General features: G+C 40.7%; 5 non-coding genes across 5 annotated transcripts; all 5 read left to right on the plus strand.

Moving 5' to 3' along the window:
* Positions 1 to 7,345: 7,345 nt before the first annotated feature.
* Positions 7,346 to 7,418, plus strand: TRNAA-AGC (transfer RNA alanine (anticodon AGC)). Its single transcript has one exon. It is a non-coding gene; the product is annotated as a tRNA-Ala (tRNA).
* A 2,096-nt stretch (positions 7,419 to 9,514) lies between these two features.
* Positions 9,515 to 9,587, plus strand: TRNAA-AGC (transfer RNA alanine (anticodon AGC)). The gene has a single exon. It is a non-coding gene; the product is annotated as a tRNA-Ala (tRNA).
* A 1,163-nt stretch (positions 9,588 to 10,750) lies between these two features.
* On the plus strand, positions 10,751 to 10,823 carry TRNAA-AGC (transfer RNA alanine (anticodon AGC)). Its single transcript has one exon. It is a non-coding gene; the product is annotated as a tRNA-Ala (tRNA).
* Positions 10,824 to 12,401: 1,578 nt separating this feature from the next.
* TRNAA-AGC (transfer RNA alanine (anticodon AGC)) lies at positions 12,402 to 12,474 on the plus strand. Its single transcript has one exon. It is a non-coding gene; the product is annotated as a tRNA-Ala (tRNA).
* Positions 12,475 to 14,345: 1,871 nt separating this feature from the next.
* On the plus strand, positions 14,346 to 14,418 carry TRNAA-AGC (transfer RNA alanine (anticodon AGC)). The gene has a single exon. It is a non-coding gene; the product is annotated as a tRNA-Ala (tRNA).
* Positions 14,419 to 19,605: the final 5,187 nt, after the last annotated feature.

The raw sequence follows: 19,605 nt of genomic DNA on the forward strand, positions 1-19,605 counted from the left end.
AACCCACCACAGAACAGCAGGAGGCCAAGGCAAGAGTATGACGAGAGCAATAGAGCGATGGTTGACACACTGGCTGCAGTGGCCAGAAGAGCTCATACATGCAGGGCAAAGCTCCTGATCATGGGCGACTTTAACCACAAGGAGATCGAATGGGAGAACTTGGAGCCACATGGGGGCCAAGATACATGGAGGGCTAAGATGATGGAGGTGGTACTGGAAAACTTCATGTACCAACACGTAAGGGACACTACAAGAGAGAGAGGAGAGGATGAACCAGCAAGACTGGACTTAGTATTCACCTTGAGTAGTGCAGATATTGAGGACATCACATATAAAAGACCCCTTGGGGCCAGCGATCATGTGGTTTTGAGCTTCAAATACACAGTAGAGCTACAAGTGAACGACATGACGGAAGGAATAAACTCCGAGGTGTCACTGTTTGCAGATGACGTGAAGTTGATGAGAAGAGTTCATTCGATCGAAGACCAGGCAGAAATACAAAGGGATCTGGACAGGCTGCAGACCTGGTCCAGCAACTGGCTCCTGGAGTTCAATCCCACCAAGTGCAAAGTCATGAGGATTGGGGAAGGGCAAAGAAGACCGCAGATGGAGTACAGTCTAGGGGGTCAGAGACTACAAACATCACTCAAGGAAAAAGATCTTGGGGTGAGTATAACACCAGGCACATCTCTTGAAGTGCACATCAACCAAATAACTGCTGCAGCATATGGGCGCCTAGCAAACCTCAGAACAGCATTCCGACATCTTAATAAGGAATCGTTCAGGACCCTGTACACCGTGTACGTTAGGCCCATATTGGAGTATGCGGCACCAGTTTGGAACCCACACCTAGCCAAGCATGTAAAGAAACTAGAGAAAGTGCAAAGGTTTGCAACAAGACTAGTCCCAGAGCTAAGAGGTATGTCCTATGAGGAGAGGTTAAGGGAAATCAACCTGACGACACTGGAGGACAGGAGAGATAGGGGGGACATGATAACGACTTACAAAATACTGAGAGGAATTGACAAGGTGGACAAAGACAGGATGTTCCAGAGACTGGACACAGTAACAAGGGGACACAGTTGGAAGTTGAAGACACAGATGAATCAAAGGGATGTTAGGAAGTATTTCTTCAGCCACAGAGTAGTCAGGAAGTGGAATAGTTTGGGAAGCGATGTAGTGGAGTCAGGATCCATACATAGCTTTAAGCAGAGGTACGATAAAGCTCATGGTTCAGGGAGAGTGACCTAGTAGCGACCAGTGAAGAGACGGGGCCAGGAGCTTGGACTCGACCCCTGCAACCTCAACTAGGTGAGTACACACACAGACACACACACACACACACACTCACACACACCCACACACACACACACACACACACACACACACACACACACACACACACACACACACACACACACACACACACGCACACACGCACGCGCACACACAAACGCACACACACAAACGCACACACACAAACGCACACACACAAACGCGCACACACAAACGCGCACATAAACGCACACACACATGGGGCAAACAGAACATAGGTAAAATAAGAGGAATAGGGAAGAGAAACAACGAAGATGTTAACAACAACAACAAATGAAGGTTCTAAAACAGTCTAATGTTTACATCACGTGATCTCTCTTTGCAGCATCCAAACCGTCACCTCCACCAATGTAGCAGTCGCCGCAGTCGTCGAGTGAATTATGATACACGAGGCTGCACAGCGTTTCCTTTCGATGCATCAGGGTACGTCAGGAGCCATCAGGACACGTCAAGAACCATCAGGATGCATCAGGGTACGTCAGGAACCATCAAGATGCATCCGAGTACGCCAGGAACCATCAGGATACATCAGGAACCATCAGGATGCATCAGAGTACGTCAGGAACCATCAGGATACGCCAAGAACCATCAGGATGCATCTGGGTACGTCAGGAACCATCAGGATACATTAGCGACCGTTAGGATGCATCAGGGTATGTCAGGAACCATCAGGATGCATCAGGGTACGTCAGGAACCATCAGGATGCATCAGGGAATCTTTACTGTCGATACATTTCGCCTGCACTGCAGGCTTAGGTAGAGGACGAAATAGACAAAGCGGAGAGGTAGCAGATGTAAACAGTCGATCACCCTTAGAGCAATAAACATAATTATCGACAACAGAGAGGTAAAAGGGAGCAAGAGCAACTACTGAGACATTTAATTGTCTCAGTAGTTTCTCCTGTGTTTTTTTCCTAGCAAAACATTAACCGAAGAAAAATTTTCACCTATTTCCGGGGAATACTACTGTAAACAAATGTCGCGTACGATATTATTCATCTTGCACTAGTAATGTGACAATGAGCTAATAACATTTTGTGGCACCTGGAGCGCTTGTTAGTTACCGATTTCGCCAGGGATGAATTCGTGTACCTGACTACTGGCTGGAGACAATGTTCACCATGTGGACAAAAACCTTTACTCAAAATTCTTATTTTTGTCTATATGAAAGTTCCTGCCTTTAGTTAACAAGTGTTTATTACACTGCTGTTTCGGAGACACTGACACGCATGAAGTCACTTCCCCTACATCCGGTAACAGCTCATGAAACTGAGCTGAGGTCAACCAACAGACATTCTGTTGAGCTTCGTTAAAGAAAAGCAGGGAGCGAAGCTTCACTGTGTGTGTGTGTGTGTGTGTGTGTGTGTGTGTGTGTGTGTGTGTGTGTGTGTGTGTGTGTGTGTGTGTGTGTGTGTGTGTGTGTGTGTGTGTGTGTGTGTGTTTAGCATACTATATAGCTTTAAGACCATGTTCCCATCAATGTTTTTGATGGTAAATTTAGAAATATTTTATAATACTGAGTCAGATTTACAATATCAACATATTTTTATTGAAAAGGCTTTTTATTAAGTAAACATAGAAATGAACTAAAAAAAAGTGCATATAATCGAAAATATTTTAAAATAACCTTGTCATGGTAACCTTCCCACTTCAAATCCTTGAAAATTTCTGAAAAGCAACGAAAAAACTAGTAAAAACGAAAATGAAATGAAAGTTTTCCAAGGTGAAACTGGTTTGTGTTCGGTCAGCTCCTTGCTAAAGTTGTAATAATTTTTATATCGGACAATTTGATCAACTTTATTTTAAAGGGAAACAAGACAAATATCCTGGACAGGGATCCAGTGGTTGGTTTATTCATCATAAAAACATAGTGGATTGTGATGACTCGACTAATACCAAACAATTACTCCTTTAAAATTCTATAATTTTCTCCTAATAAGCATGAAGCACAATATACTATTTGAAACATTATTACTCGTATCTTTAAATTAGAAAGTTTTCTGATTAAAAACATAGTTCAGTGTCTAAATGGAGAGAAGATTTGCTGTATGAATGAAGATTATGTTCTTTACAGAAAGAACCAACCACCTGAAGATTAAATATTCTCCAGCAAGCATAAATGCTGAATGAACTACTGCATCCTGTTGTACTTTGATTTGTGCTCACCAATAACCTATAATACAGAGTGGAAACCTCAGTCGAAATCTGGGTCCGTCCTAGAGTCACACTCGAGTCACAATACTTAAGACATTGGTTTATGCTTCAGATATTGTAATAATAATTTTAATTTCTAAACTTCTTCGGAATTTCCCCCTCTCATTCCCCGCCCCCCCCCCTCCCTCTTTGAGTACTTTATAGTCCTGCCTTATATATATATATATATATATATATATATATATATATATATATATATATATATATATATATATATATATATATATATATATATATATATAAATATATATATATATATATATATATATATATATATATATATATATATATATATATATATATATATATCTGTAAAGAATCAGGTCAGGTGACCGCAGAAGAGGGGAAAGAACAAGCGGTCTTAGGGCTCAGGTATTGATTACATCAGGATTCTCCTGACACTGTGAGGTTGAAATTAGGTCGTGATGCAATCATAGTTAACTTCAGTAGTTTAGGATTGTTACAAGTCCATTCTCGAGCCACAAGTGGAAATCGTTCATGTTTGAACGTTTCTTGTAGTTTAGACCACTTCAGTGCCAGAAGTATCACAACTGTTCATAAAATATTCTTACTTATGGTTAAGTAAATATTCTTTTTAGTTTTATGTAACTTACCCTAATCCAGCTTAACCTAGCTTATTCTAATCAAAAATGAAGAAAATGGTAATTGTAAATTTTACAGATAGCATTACGAAATTGACATTGAGAACTACGTGAGAAAATTAACTTGATAAAATGATCAAACTACATGAAATTTATAAATATAATTTGTAAATAGTTGGTCGGCAAACAGGAAGCACCTCCGGAGGGACTACTATCCTGTAACATAAACCTGAAACTAAATCCTGACAAACGATTCCTCAACCAGGACTGCTAAAGTGATCAGGTAAGAAAACGGATAAACCTTACAAACTTCTACTTCTACTTTTTCAGTAAGCCTTGTAGTGTCGTGGAAGGCGACTAAAATGGGACTGGGCACTATTTTTTCTGTATACAATAAATGAAGAGTGAACAGAATATTTTGAAGCTGAGTTTGAAGGCGCACTGGTATATTTATAGTCACCGAGAAAGAATTGATTCTTAATGTTATGACTGAAAGGATGCTGGACGTTCTAGGATGGGAGAGTTTAAATACGGATGAATAAATGGGATTAAATTAGCTGAATGGGAGGGAATGAGAGCTTAAAGAGGAATAGTGGTTATGTTAAAGAAATGTGGAAAAACGGAGGTAGTGTAAACGATTTAGCTCAAGAATTGTCGGGTTTAGAATAAAAGTGACATGTTTACCTGGAGTTTACCTGGAGAGAGTTCCGGGGGTCAACGCCCCCGCGGCCCGGTCTGTGACCAGGCCTCCCATGTGAGAAGTGAACTATAATAAATTTTTATGCACCTGGAGTTGAGAGAATTGCATAGGAGAAATTTACATTTTGAGAAATGTTAAGTGAATGTTTGAGTGTGTTGTGGGTCTTGGGTGTTTGGTGGTCCTTATGCGTGTGGTAGGTCTTGTGAACCTGGTGGTCTCGTGGGTGTGATGGGTTCTGTGGAGGTGATGGATCTCGGGGGTGAGGCGAAGTTAAGCAATTTAGAGGGAGTTTACAGGACAGGGCGGAGGGATGGTAGTTTAGAGGATAGGGTAGAGGGATGGTAGTTTAGAGGGTAGGGTAGAGGGATGGTAGTTTAGAGGATAGGGTAGAGGGATGGTAGTTTAGAGGATAGGGTAGAGGGATGGTAGTTTAGAGGATAGGGTAGAGGGATGGTAGTTTAGAGGATAGGGTAGAGGGATGGGGTATAGGAGTTTAGAGGATTAATGATAAGGAATTGTTGCTATGGAATGAATAGCGAAGGGAAAATATTTTTACATCGGAGAGGGAAGGAAGCTAATGTGATTCTTTTTCTTAAGGAAAGTTTACTGGTTATGTATGTTTAAATTTGCTGATTTTATTAAATAAAACTGGTTTCCGTAAAATAATTGCGGAGAGCGTGCAAAACAACGAGACCTGCGTGTTCACTGAAGACAACCTGGAAAGTTACAACAAGGTGACATCAGTAAAGAAAGAATAAGTTTAAACAACAACTCTGATCAATGTAGAAATTGTGAGAAAAGGTCATAAATGATGTACAGCCCGACCTGCCGGGCTGTGGTTCGTACGTTGGACGTTGAATTACGTGCGGCCAGCAGTAACAGCCTGGTTGAGTCACACCGATGCCAGAGAGTATTTCTTTAACCTAATATTGCTAGGGAAGTAGAACGACTTAGACGAGGTGTAGGCAAAAACCATACTAAGCTTTAAGAATAAGTACGACGAAGCCTATGAGAGAAGAAGCTAGTGAACCCAGTTGTATGTTTTTAAAAGGACATGACCGGGAGCTGAGCTGCGACCCAGCAACCACAACTCATATACTACGCACATACTCATTTATACTAACAAAAATAAACTTCATACCAACTTACGAACCCCGTGACCTTGGGGTGCCTGCTGAAGAAAGAGAAAATGAAGAAAGGACGAGGAGATGGGGAAAAGAGGGGTCGAAGAAGTGAGTGATAAGGGAAAGTCAGGAGAGAGGAGTGGCGAAGGAGGAATAATGAACAAAAGATAAGAGAAGGAGCAGTGGGAGGAAAAATATAGAGAAAGAGAGAGGAGGGAGGAGGGGGGTGTTGGAGAGAGGGACCAAAACTGAGACGAAAATAGATCAACTCACCGGTTGCAACCAGCATCTCCGACCAGCGGTAATGTTGATACTCAGTGATGGGATGGAGGCGACGATATTGACACTTCACGAATCCTGCTTATTTGCATATGCAGACTGTCCGTTTATTTATCTTTCGCGTGATTTATCTGTTTATCCATTCGCGCATGTTTCCAGATTTTTGACAGGTTCAACTTGGTTTGCTCCTCGCATTTCATGGAAGTCACAAACAATTAATTTTAAACCTTATTATATGAATATATAATGACGATGGTATTCAGTAATCCTTGTCCCTTACCCCAGTATATCTCATGAGAGAAACAACTGAACGAGTTAGTCTTAAATGAAATAGTTTTCTTCATCTCCACATTTATCTCTCAGTCTTCCGCGGTGAATAACAACGTATATGTTAATGAGTTGTAGGCGTGTTTGAATGGTATGAGATTGAATTTGAGGGAACAGAACGGAGTTAGAGAAGTGTATCGAAGATGCAGTGTTAGAGAAGCATGGAAGCCTGAATGCCTTTCAAACCCTACAGGTTTAACGCTCCCTCATGATAATAATCAGCTTCCTCAAACATATCTCATATCTGCTGAAGCTGACACAAGATGCTTCTTGGTAAATGATGAGCAAGACCGGGAGCAGTAGCTAAGCATCTTGAAACAGCTGACGGTTAGTATAACCAAAGACTGAGGCCCAGCCCTTGGACCCCTTATATGCCTTTGTAATCTTCTGACTACCGTCCACAGGATGGGTTTGGGTGCATAATAAAGCTATCTAAGTAATAAACTAGGTGGGGTGCAACACCCACTAACAAGTTTAGGAGGTAGAGCTCTTAAGCACAGTTTGATTAGAAGGTAGAACAGGGGCTGGAGGCCATTCATCTAAAGAACTGTCAGGATCAGAGTCTGGAGTTCTTTAACCTAAACCAAGTAAACATGAACCATGTCTGGGAGCCGGACCTCTATAACCTAATAAGCCTAGGAGTTTGAACTCAATACCCTTCAGAATCCTAGGATCTGGAGACCAACATCCTTAATAAATTAGAAGTCATTAACACACAGTATGGCTGAGAAGTTTAACCCTCAGATACGGGGTAACTTTCCAACGGGGATGTAGCTCAGATGGTAGAGCGCTCGCTTAGCATGTGAGAGGTACGGGGATCGATGCCCCGCATCTCCAGTGTTTTCTTAAAAGAGAATAAAAATGCACAATAGCGTAACTAGAACAATACACAAATAACCAGCGTACATGTAACTAGGACCAGGCATATCCATCAAGTTACGGCTGCTGCCCTTTTCATCTTGCAGCATCATTCCTATGATAGGTACAAAGAAACTGCATCAACTGGGAGGCATCCTTTGGCTTTCACAGTTTGAGTGATAAAATGTCTGAGGAATAATCTCACTTTAAATACTGGTCTCCTGTACTTGTACTGGAGGCTGGCGTTCTTCAGACCATTGGGGGATGAGTGTGTTTATGTTAAGTAACACTGGTCAATAAAATTATATCATGTGATTCTTCAAACTTAAATAGCCAAAATACTGATAATAAAATTACAAAATAAACTTAGGTGATATTGACTAAACAAGTTCAGATTTGCAATCAAAGCATCTAAGTTAGCATAAAACAACTACTTTGGTTCTAAACCGGATTAAAAGTTAAATTTTGTAACCTAGTGTCATCTTCAATGTTTCATGCTGTTGAAGTGGACATAATTTATTGTAGCTTCATACAAAGTTGACTGAGATGTGATATATGAAGCAATTCACTAAACAACATCGCTGCAACATTTACTCACATTGTAAATCAAGTATTGTTCTGTGCTATGTTCAATTATATTAATTTGGTTTCTCTAAATATAAATATTATTTCTTGAGATTTGAGTGCGTATATCTATCACTGGTTGTGACCGATGTTTTGTTGACCTCAAAACTAGGAACTTAGACGGAAAGATCATGATTATGGCTTGTAAACTTCAAAAGATAAATGTAGTTGAAGAAATTGGCAGCCATTTTTTAAAAAAGGCCGTGGTAGCCGGCAAGGGGCACTGATGGCGTGCATCTACTATATCTAAAAATAATCAGTAGGAGTCATTTAAACTATATATCAAAGTGCATGATTTCTTGCTTAACCGCCCCACTAAAGGGCGTTTATATGAGGGCAATTTTAGGGGAATAAATGTAGATCACAAATAACAAATACACAAGGAGAGTATACACCCAAACACAAACACACACTAGTGAATAGTTAGATAAGGTAACATTAAATAAAGCTAGGATATTACTGATCCCATAAAGGAAACGCACACACACAAACAAAAACACACATAAACACACACATACAGAGGTATGATAAAGCTCATATAGCACTAAGAGTTATCTGGCAACGGCCAATGAAGAGGCGGGGTCAGGAGCTGTGAATCGACCCCTGCAACCACAACTCGGTGAGTACAATTAGTTGAGTAAACCCACACACACACACCTAGTAACTAACACACAGCAGACTGGCCGTGTGGTTTAATTAGCTCACAGACACTGGGCAACTTTCCAGTGAGTACTAGTGAGTTGTCCATCTTTGTATTGGTGTGGCACTTTGAATTTGGTTGTGATGTTTGTATCTTTATACAATTAATACAGTGGTTGATTCATACTAATTATCACACGTGGATTGATGAACTTATATTATACATACAGGTTGATTAGCTTAGAATCTGTGATTTATTAAATTATGATAGTGAATACTATAACATAGTTTATTATGCAGACTGCATGAATATTTTGTGTAAAACATTCTTTATGAATTAAGGATTGTTTGTAAGAATGAGTTTCTCGGTTTTATATTGTAAAGTAAATGTCATCCACAGTTCCTGCTAGAAAAAACTATTAAACGTTCATACAAAAGTCCGCCCACGCACTCTGTCTGTCTGTCTGTCTGTCTGTCTGTCTGTCTTTGTCTGTCTGTCTCTCTCAGTCTCAAGGACGCCAATGAAAATAAGCCACTCTGACTCTTTTGGGGGGGTTATCCTAGATAATTTGCAAATATGTTACTATGTATGATAATTTGTTTAAGTGTATATGCGTGTACCTGTACCTTAAATAAACTTTCTCTCCATCACACACACACACACACATGGAGCAGGGAGAGACAGGTCCCAGTAGTGATCAGTGAAGAGGCGGGGCCAGGAGCTATGATTCGACCCCTGCAGCCACAAATAGGGGACTACACACAGGATGGCCGAGTGGCATTTAATGTCTGGCGCAATGTAACTTACCAACGGGGATGTAGCTCAGATGGTAGAGCGCTCGCTTAGCATGTGAGAGGTACGGGGATCGATACCCCGCATCTCCAGTGTTTTTTAAGTGAGGGTAGTGAGTAGATAGAGCTAGAGGGAGACGATGGAGTGAAACACAAATGTGAAAGCCAATTAATTATATAAACAATGGTCGCGAACATATAATGTTCAAGCATGCATTTATACTTCATAAACGCGCTCGCAATTACACACAAGGGCAAACAGCATATATGTGTAAATATACACACGCAAAAAGCTGGTTTCGTAAAAGCGAAAATACAAGCCCACGCATGTATGGTTTCACACATACTAACACACACAAGACCACTGGAATGCGTGCACATGCTCAAGCAGACTTGATGATGTAAAACTAATGAGAAGAGAGAAGCTGAAAATATCAGAGTGAAAAGGACTGTGGTAAGTACAACACCAAGAATATAACTAGAAACTGACACAAACCATACAAAGACAGTGGCATATACAGGATTATTAAACCTCAGATTAACATACAGAAACTTGAATAAAATATCCTTCACAGTTTTATATAAAAATATTTAAAACAATCACTGAGTACGCGGCCCCAACATAAAGCCCACACCTGGAAAAGAATGTAAAGAAGATTGGAAAGATCCAAGGATTTACAACCAAACTAGTATCAGAAATTAAAGATGAACTATAAGGAGAGATTGAAGAAACTAAATCTGATGACCCTGACAGAAAGAAGGGCAAGGGGAGACATAATTTACATAAGGTGAGACATACTTTAAAAAAAATGCTAAGAGGGATAAACAGGGCAAATATGGAAAGACTGTTTAAATTAAGAAGTCCAGGATCAAGGGAACGATGGTGGAGCTATAGACAAGGATGTACTTTTAAGCCTTAGAGTGACTGAGTAATGGAATTACCCGAACGAGTCAGTGATAAAGACAAATTCAATATACAGCTTCAAGAGAAGATATGATAAGGCTCAAGATGCCAGAAATCAGTGATCCCAATCAAAGTGGTCTGGGAGGCTGGGCCAGGAGGCGAGTCTCGATCCCTCAAATTCAATTAAATAAGCTGGTGCAGGAGCACAAAAATACACAAATTATCATATATAGTAACATATGTATAAATTACCTAGGATAATCCAAAAAAGTCAGACAAAGTGACATCTCTGTAAACACAGATTCCGGATAAACAAGTGATTTTTCCTTTCAGATAGAGATAACTTTCCAACGGGGATGTAGCTCAGATGGTAGAGCGCTCGCTTAGCATGTGAGAGGTACGGGGATCGATACCCCGCATCTCCAGTGTCTTCTCTAAATTGAAGGTTAGAAAGCACCTTTTCAGTGTGAGAGTAGTTTGCTGGTGGAATATACCAACTGAAGATCTGATAAAGGCAAACACCGTGTACACTTGTTAAATTTCATGAACAAATAAGATCAGAAGCTGGAGGCCTGAACTCACTAAAGCCGTCGGTAAGAGCTAAAAGGTTCAGCCAGGAACTGTTACTCGACTTCTGCAAACACAGACGAGTACTTAAGAATGATACAAACATTAGCCTCAAGATTTTAACCCCGACCCATACAAAGTAATTAAAATTGGGGAACAGGTGGTAAAAAATCCTTGATGCCGCTAAAGTCCATTTGATCATACAAAAAGTGGAGCTGTTCTCCGCTTTCTCGGACCAAAAGTGATTGTCACCCATTTTTCCGGCTTCTGTACGACTTCTACAGGTTTATCACTTCAACTTCAATACTAATAAAAATAAGGTAAAAAAAAAAAGCTATAAGCATCACAGAGCAGAACAATAACCAATACCGTTTTCTGATACACTTAAACGACTTTCCAAACAGACTTTAGTCGTACGTCTCTTGTGTTCAAAAAATGTGGAATCAACGTGACCAATGCAAAAACTATTTCTAGCAACAATTACAGCTATGTTCGTGTTGTCCCGTCTACATATTCATCCAAAAAAAATTCCAGTGATTTTAGTACTTTCTACTTCCCCTTTCAAGTCAATCTACTGCTCAACGACTGTTTTCGAAGATAATTTTTATATTATCCCTTCGGAACCATTTTTTCCTCAGTTTATAACTGTGGCTTCCTTTTATCCCAGCTGCAAGTACCAAGATATCTTCTTAAGCTACTCTTACCTGTCTCTGGAGAGACTTACACGGGAAGCAAGTGCGGATTAAAAAAAATGGAGTTACTGGAGTTCAATTCAAGATTGGGGAATTAATATTTACAACTATAACAAAAACAGTTATTATTACATTCCTAAGAGGAGCGCTAATCCCACAAGGGTCATACAGCACATGGAGGAGCTGGAGGCATTTAGGTTAAATCCAAAGAAAATGTGGTCCAGTTCCTTGCACCACGAGTTCCTTACCTTTATCAACCACAAATTGTTGAGTACACACACACACACACACACACACACACGAGGCCAGGAGCTGTGACTCGACCCAAGAAACTACAACTAGGTGAGTACACACACACATACACACACGAGGCCAGGAGCTGTGAATCGACCCCTGCAACCACAACTAGGTGAGTACACACACACACACATCGAGGAAGTATATCTTCAGTCACAGGGTACTGAGGAAGTGGAACAGTTTGGGATGCGATGTAGTGGAGGCAGGGTCCAGAGGTATGATAAAGCTCAGTGCAGGGAGAGTGACCCAGTAGCGGTCAGTGGAGAAGCGGGGGCAGAAGCTCAGTCTCGACCCTTGCAACCACAATTAGGTGAGTACACACACACACACACACACACACACACAGGAGCTTGGACTCGACCCCTGCAACCTCAAGTAGGTGACTAGGTGAGTACACACAGGATGGGTGAGTGGCACATAATGTCTGGCGCAAGGTAACTTTCCAACGGGGATGTAGCTCAGATGGTAGAGCGCTCGCTTAGCATGTGAGAGGTACGGGGATCGATACCCCGCATCTCCAGTGGTTTTTTTTAATAGAACATTACATCGGTCTCAGGGTGGGTAATAAGCTTAATACACTAGACGAGAAGGTGCTAAAGGCAAACACTATTAAAATTTACACTACAGATATGATCGAATCTTAGAGACCAGGAATCAGTGAAGCCTGTAGAATTTTGATAATAGGTGGGGCCAGGAGCTGTTACTCGACCCCTACACACATACACACATACGAGTACCCAGGAGTGATACATTAATTTATTACTAGATGTGCAAATTTATTAAAAGTGACTCAGGGGATAGTGGAGGCGTAGCGTGTACCAGCTGAGTGAAAACCAACTCAAAGAATCATATTGAAAAAAAAAAATGCTTTGATGCTGGTCAAGACCTCTTGATCTAAGGAGTTAAGATAACATTCCCCTTCTTATGATGAAATCTTATTATCAACAACTCCTCCGTTGCTAAACCCAAGAGCTCTACTCACTAATAATAATAATAATAATAATAATAATAATAATAATAATAATAATAATAAAAATTACTACTACTACTACTATAAATTTAAATGGTTATAACTATAACCATAACTTTTAAAGGGGTGGACCGGTAAGCCAGCGGAAGGCCTCGGTCAGATGACCAAAAGCTTCAAAGGCGGGTCAGGAACCTTATCTAATCTACTACTACTACTACTACTACTACTACTACTACTACTACTACTAATAATAATAATAATAATAATAATAATCTACCAAATTAAATCTCTGCTTTGCGAATGATGTACAAAGTTTGAGAATAGAAATGGAAGAGGACACGCGCGCGCGCACACACACACACTATGTACGTCAGGCCCATACTGGAGTATGCAGCACCAGTTTGGAACCCACACCTGGTTAATCACGTCAAGAAGTTAGAGAAGGTACAAAGGTTTGAAACAACGCTAGTTCCAGAGCTCAGGGGAATGTCCTACGAAGAAAGGTTGAGGGAAATCGGACTGACGACACTGGAGGACAGAAGGGTCAGGGGAGACATGATAACGACATACAAGATACTGCGTAGAATAGATAAGGTGGACAGAGACAGGATGTTCCAGAGAGGGGGACACACAAACAATTGGAAGCTGAAGACTCAGACGAGTCACAGGGATATTAGGAAGTATTTCTTCAGTCATAGAGTCGTCAGGAAGTGGAATACCCTAGCAAGTGACGTAGTGGAGGCAGGAACCATACATAGCTTTAAGACGAGGTTTGATAAAGCTCATGGAGCAAGGAGAGAGAGAACCTAGTAGCGATCAGCGAAGAGGCGGGGCCAGGAGTTGAGTCTCGACCCCTGCAACCACAATTAGGTGAGTACACACACACAACAAGGCTAGTTCCAGAGCTAAGAGGAATGTTCTACGAAGAAAAGTTAAGGGAAATTGGCCTGACGACACTGGAGGAGAGGAGGATTAGTGGAGACATGATAACGACATACAAAATACTGCGAGGAACTGACAAGGTGGACAGAAACAGGATGTCCCAGAGATGGGACACAGAAACAAGGGGTCAGAATTAGAAGTTGAAGACTCAGATGAGTCAAAGGGATGTTAGGAAGCATTTCTTTAGTCATAGAGTTGTCAGGAAGTGGAATAATCTGGCAAGTGACGTAGTGGAGGCAGGAACCATACAGTTTTAAGACGAGGTTTAATAAAGCTCATGGAGCAAGGAGAGAGAGAACCTAGTAACGATCAGTGAAGAGGCGGGGCCAGAAGATCGACCCCTGCAACCACAAATAGGTGAGTACACACACACCTTACATTAGGTGAGTACTCGACCCCCTGCAGCCACAAAGAGGCAAGTACATACACAGTCTGGATGGCTGAGTAGTTTAACTTTCAGACTCGGGGTAACTTACAACGGGGATGTAGCTCAGATGGTAGAGCGCTCGCTTAGCATGTGAGAGGTACGGGGATCGATACCCCGCATCTCCAGTCTTTATTTAATTAGAGCACAAAAAATGGAACGCTCTTGATAAATAAGTGGTGGGGAGCAAATACTATACAAATTTCCAGAGTATATATGATCGAATCTAAGGCCAGAAATCAGTCTGTCTAGACTCACGAAATCGTAATAACACAATTGCAAACAAATCAGTCCCTCAGGAGTTATAAGTAATTAGTCCCTCAGCCTCCAGGCTGAGCTCCTCAACTTCCACTGTTATTCTCTGTATTGGACTGAAGACGACACTGGCTGGTGAAATGTTTCCTAAACTTTTATTATTATTAGGAAGCAAAATAGAAACGCGTCTTGAATTTAAAGGCAGTGGAATGAGTTGGACAATGATATTCTTGAAGATAATTTTATTCAGTGATTTAAAACCACAGGAAGTATGAAGGAACTAATTCGCCTAGTCCAAATGTTTAGAGGCGGGCTTAAGAGCTAGATCTCACGCAAACTAAAAAATATATTATAAAAGACAAACATACACAAACTAACTCTCTCTCTCTCTCTCTCTCTCTCTCTCTCTCTCTCTCTCTCTCTCTCTCTCTCTCTCTCTCTCTCTCTCTCACTCTCTCTCTCTCTCTCTCTGACGAAACTATATGCGACAAATGTCATGCCCATCTTGGAGTACGCAGCACCAGTATGAAACCCACACCTGATCAAGCAAGTCAAGAAACTAATAAGTTGAGAAGTATTGGGGCTAAGGAGTGAGTTATGAGGAGAGACTAAAGGAAAACATTAAAAGACAAAACGCTGAGAAAAAACATAACGACTTACAAAATACTGAGAACCGATAGGGTAGACAGGAGTAGGCTTTTCGAGAGGCGGGAAACAGGTTAACAAGGGCATAGATGAAGGTTAAAACACTGATGACTCACAGCGATGTTACGAAATATTCCTTCCTCCTCGGAGTGGGCAGGATGTGGAACGACCTGGAAGCCTTTACAAAGAGGTATGACTGAGTTCACTAACCCAGGAGAGAGTGAACCACTGTATTCAGTTAGAGAAGCAGGGCCAGGAGCTGAGAGCTCCCCCCACCCCTACAATCACAAATAGGTGAGTACAAACACACACACGTAGCACAATGAAGTTTTCCCTGTCATCCCGTCTTCTACGTTCATCCCTGAGCTGTTATCCAACACTGTCCAGCCGGAATTTTTTGCATCGTCAACAAGACCCGTGTATTGAAAACTTCTGTTGAAGCCACAACCAACTACTCTTAGCCAATGGCTGATAACTACATACAACACCTGTGTCCACCAATGGTTTACCTAAAGTGCATTGGGATTCCACATCGCGACTTAAAATCGTAACGTTGTCTAAATTTCGTTTCCAATCTGCTAGTTATGTGTGAATTTTGAAGGTCTTAGTATGTGGCATCGGTGAAGGTTTGAGATACCTATTGGAGCCCTCAAGGTTAAAGAGGAACAAAATGCAGTCTCACCTGCTTGTATAACCCATAAAGAATGACACGTGTTTGTACACATGCAAAACCAATATCAGTGTTGAAGGTGCACCACTTTGATGGTATTACTAAGGCAATGTCCTTGGACTGTGTTTCTTAATGCAGTGTGGAGCAACTTTTCTGAGTTAAAAAGTGTATAGAGAGAGAAAAATATGTAATAAATCAATAGAAAGTTTGTGAGGTAGATACGCTTGTGAATAAATAAAAATAAGTACGAAAGCGGTTTGTTTTATCTTTAAAAATTAAGCAAAGAAAACGGATACTAAATGCAATATTAAGAGTCATTTATATGATAGGTCTGTAGAGAAGCGCTCCACCCAAGCGCAAACATGAGCTTTCTGTAGCGTGTGTGTGTGTGTGTGTGTGTGTGTGTGTGTGTGTGGAGCTGTTAATGAGCAAGACGAGACGGAGAGGCAAGGGCAGGAAAAAGGCACTGAGGCAGGGGAGAGGCAGAGAGAGGCACATGTACAAACATAAGCAAAGGAAATATTGGAAAATATTTATTACCTTTACTATATCCTGCAACACAGGAAATTCAACACATCAGGCACATGTGGGAGGAATAGATGTCTTACTCTTAACATTAATATAAAAATTGTGTAATTCAGTGAAAGATGCATTGCTTATGGTAACTGTACACTAAGAAATAAGCGAGGGGTATTAAGTATAGTATCGCTTGTGAGGCCAGAACGTACAGGATACCACACTTCAGACTCACTGGTGTGCCCGGCGCTAGGAAGAAACGTGGTTTGATGTCAAGCAGCTGCCTAATGTTATGAGACATCTGCAGCTGAGTGGTTTAAGACGTGAGGTCGACAGCTTGTTACACTCGTCGAAAAATAAAAGACAAGAAAACTCATCAGATGGAATTATATACAGTTTTGTAGTGTTGGCCTCAGGCAAGATGATTACCCTGAGTGATGACCAAATGGTGTATAATTAGGATATTAATGAGGTAATTGCGTGACTCAGCTTTATGTCCATGATAATGTGGCACCAATAACACTAGCTGCCTTGGAAATCTTCGAAAAGTATATATACTCGACATGTTTATAAACTCTTTATATATGTTCATAAAGTCTTCTTACATGTTCATAAAGTCTTCTTACATGTTCATAAAGTCTTCATACATGTTCATAAAGTCTTCATACATGTTTATAAAGTCTTCATACACGTTTAAACATAAAGTCTTCATCTATGTTCTTTTAACCGAACTTATCTCTTGTAGTAGAATATATAATTAATAATAATAAAAATTATAACAGCAATAATAATAATAATAATAATAATAATAATAATAATAATGTAATCCCACTACTGAAATTACGTAAAAATCTGCTTATTTGTTGATAAAGGAAGAAAGAGAGAAAAAGGACCAAACTTATCACTACGCGACAGGCACTGTTTTCCAGGTCAACACAACATTCTCGACAGGAAGTATTCCCCACAGGTTGGTGCATATCTCCCGGTAATTAATCACTGGAGCGCCAGCTGTCCACAGAGTGGAGTTATCCTTGACACACTACCACAACACACTCATTACACAGTCCTATGTTCAACACAAACTTTCCTGAAGTAATCAACAGTCTTTTCGGTAATGATCAATAATATCCGCCCAAGTGGTCGATAATCTTCATATGGTAATCAATAACCTTCCCTGTGGTAAACAATAATTGTTACAGGTTAATCAGCTGCAGACGACTAACTACGGTCTAGCTAATTTTCTTCTCTCTAAATGATTGAACATGAAAATATAAGAATTAAGGCGTGGTTCAGTAAGCCTTCGGCCCATGCTAGGTAGGCTTTGTTTACACCCAACCGTTCTCACTTATATATCTGTCCAATCTATTTTTAAAGCAACAGGAAGGATAGATCAATGGCTAGCGCTCCTGAAATAGTGACCAAAATTTAGTTAATGATATTTTAATTGGAAAAAAAGAACACACAAGCCCACACACTATCGACAAGTGCCTTTGACAACCATTAACTAACACAGACCAAACAATGAGTAATGACATTATCATCCCAGAGTAATTAAGTTATTTAATACATAACCCTACTGTGTTATTTAATGCCAATTCTACAATAAGCATTCCCTCATATATCGAACATAGTCATAATAATGTTAAAAATAAAAAAAAATTGTGTTTGTGTGTGTGTGTGTGTGTGTGTGTGTGTGTGTGTGTGTGTACTCACCTAGTTGTACTAACCTAGTTGAGGTTGCAGGGGTCGAGTCCAAGCTCCTATCCCCGCCTCTTCACTGGTCGCTACTAGGTCACTCTCCCTGAACCGTGAGCGTTATCATACCTCTGCTTAAAGCTATGTATGGATCCTGCCTCCACTACGTCGCTTCCCAAACTATTCCACTTCCTGACTACTCTGTGGCTGAAGAAGTACTTCCTTACATCTCTGTGATTCATCTGTGTCTTCAACTTCCAACTGTATCCCCTTGTTGTTGTGTCCCATCTCTGGAACATCCTGTCTTTGTCCACCTTGTCAATTCCTCTCAGTATTTTGTATGTCGTTATCATGTCCCCTCTATCTTTCCTGTCCTTCAGTGTCGTCAGGTCGATTTCCCTTAACCTCTCCTCGTAGGACATACCTCTTAGCTCTGGGACTAGTCTTGTTGCAAACCTTTGCACTTTCTCTAGTTTCTTTACGTGCTTGGCTAGGTGTGGGTTCCAAACTGGTGCCGCATACTCCAATATGGGCCTAACGTACACGGTGTACAGGCTCCTGAACGATTTCTTATTACGATGTCGGAATGCTGTTCTGAGGTTTGCTAGGCGCCCATATGCTGCAGCAGTTATTTGGTTGATGTGCGCTTCAGGAGATGTGCCTGGTGTTATACTCACCCCAAGATCTTCCTTGAGTGAGGTTTGTAGTCTCTGGCCCCCCCCTAGACTGTATTCCGTCTGCGATCTTCTTTGCCCTTCCACAATCTTCATGACTTTGCACTTGGTGGGATTGAACTCCAGGAGCCAATTGCTGGACCAGGTCTGCAGCCTGTCCAGATCCCTTTGTAGTTCTGCTTGGTCTTCGATCGAATGAATTCTTCTCGTCAACTTCACGTCATCTGCAAACAGGGACACTTCAGAGTCTATTCCTTCCGTCATGTCGTTCACAAATACCAGAAACAGCACTGGTCCTAGGACTGACCCCTGTGGGACCCCACTGGTCACAGGTGCCCACTCTGACACCCGCTGGTCACAGGTGCCCACTCTGACACCTCGCCACGTATGTGTGTGTGTGTGTGTGTGTGTGTGTGTGTGTGTGTGTGTGTGTGTGTGTGTGTGTGTGTGTGTGTGTGTGTGTGTGTGTGTGTGTGTGTGTGTGTGTGTGTGTGTGTGTGTGTGTGAATTTCAAGATGGCAAGAAAGACCATGCTTTTTTTAACATTTATAAATAAAAGACATCACATTGACTTTTTTTTTGATAAGGCCTCTTGACCAAAGAAATCAAAACTGGATCAAACGTAATTACCTTTCGTTCTCCTTGGTAGCATGTATCCCTTACAGGTTTAGCGCTTGTATCTGAATGTGATAAAACACAAGCCCCACAATTCTCAAAATATATAAATATATAAAAAATTATATATATATATATATATATATATATATATATATATATATATATATATATATATATATATATATATATATATATATATATATATATATATATATATATATATATATATATATATATATATA

Source organism: Cherax quadricarinatus, chromosome 39 (genome assembly GCF_038502225.1).
Source record: "Cherax quadricarinatus isolate ZL_2023a chromosome 39, ASM3850222v1, whole genome shotgun sequence".
Classification (NCBI taxonomy): Eukaryota; Metazoa; Arthropoda; class Malacostraca; order Decapoda; family Parastacidae; genus Cherax; species Cherax quadricarinatus.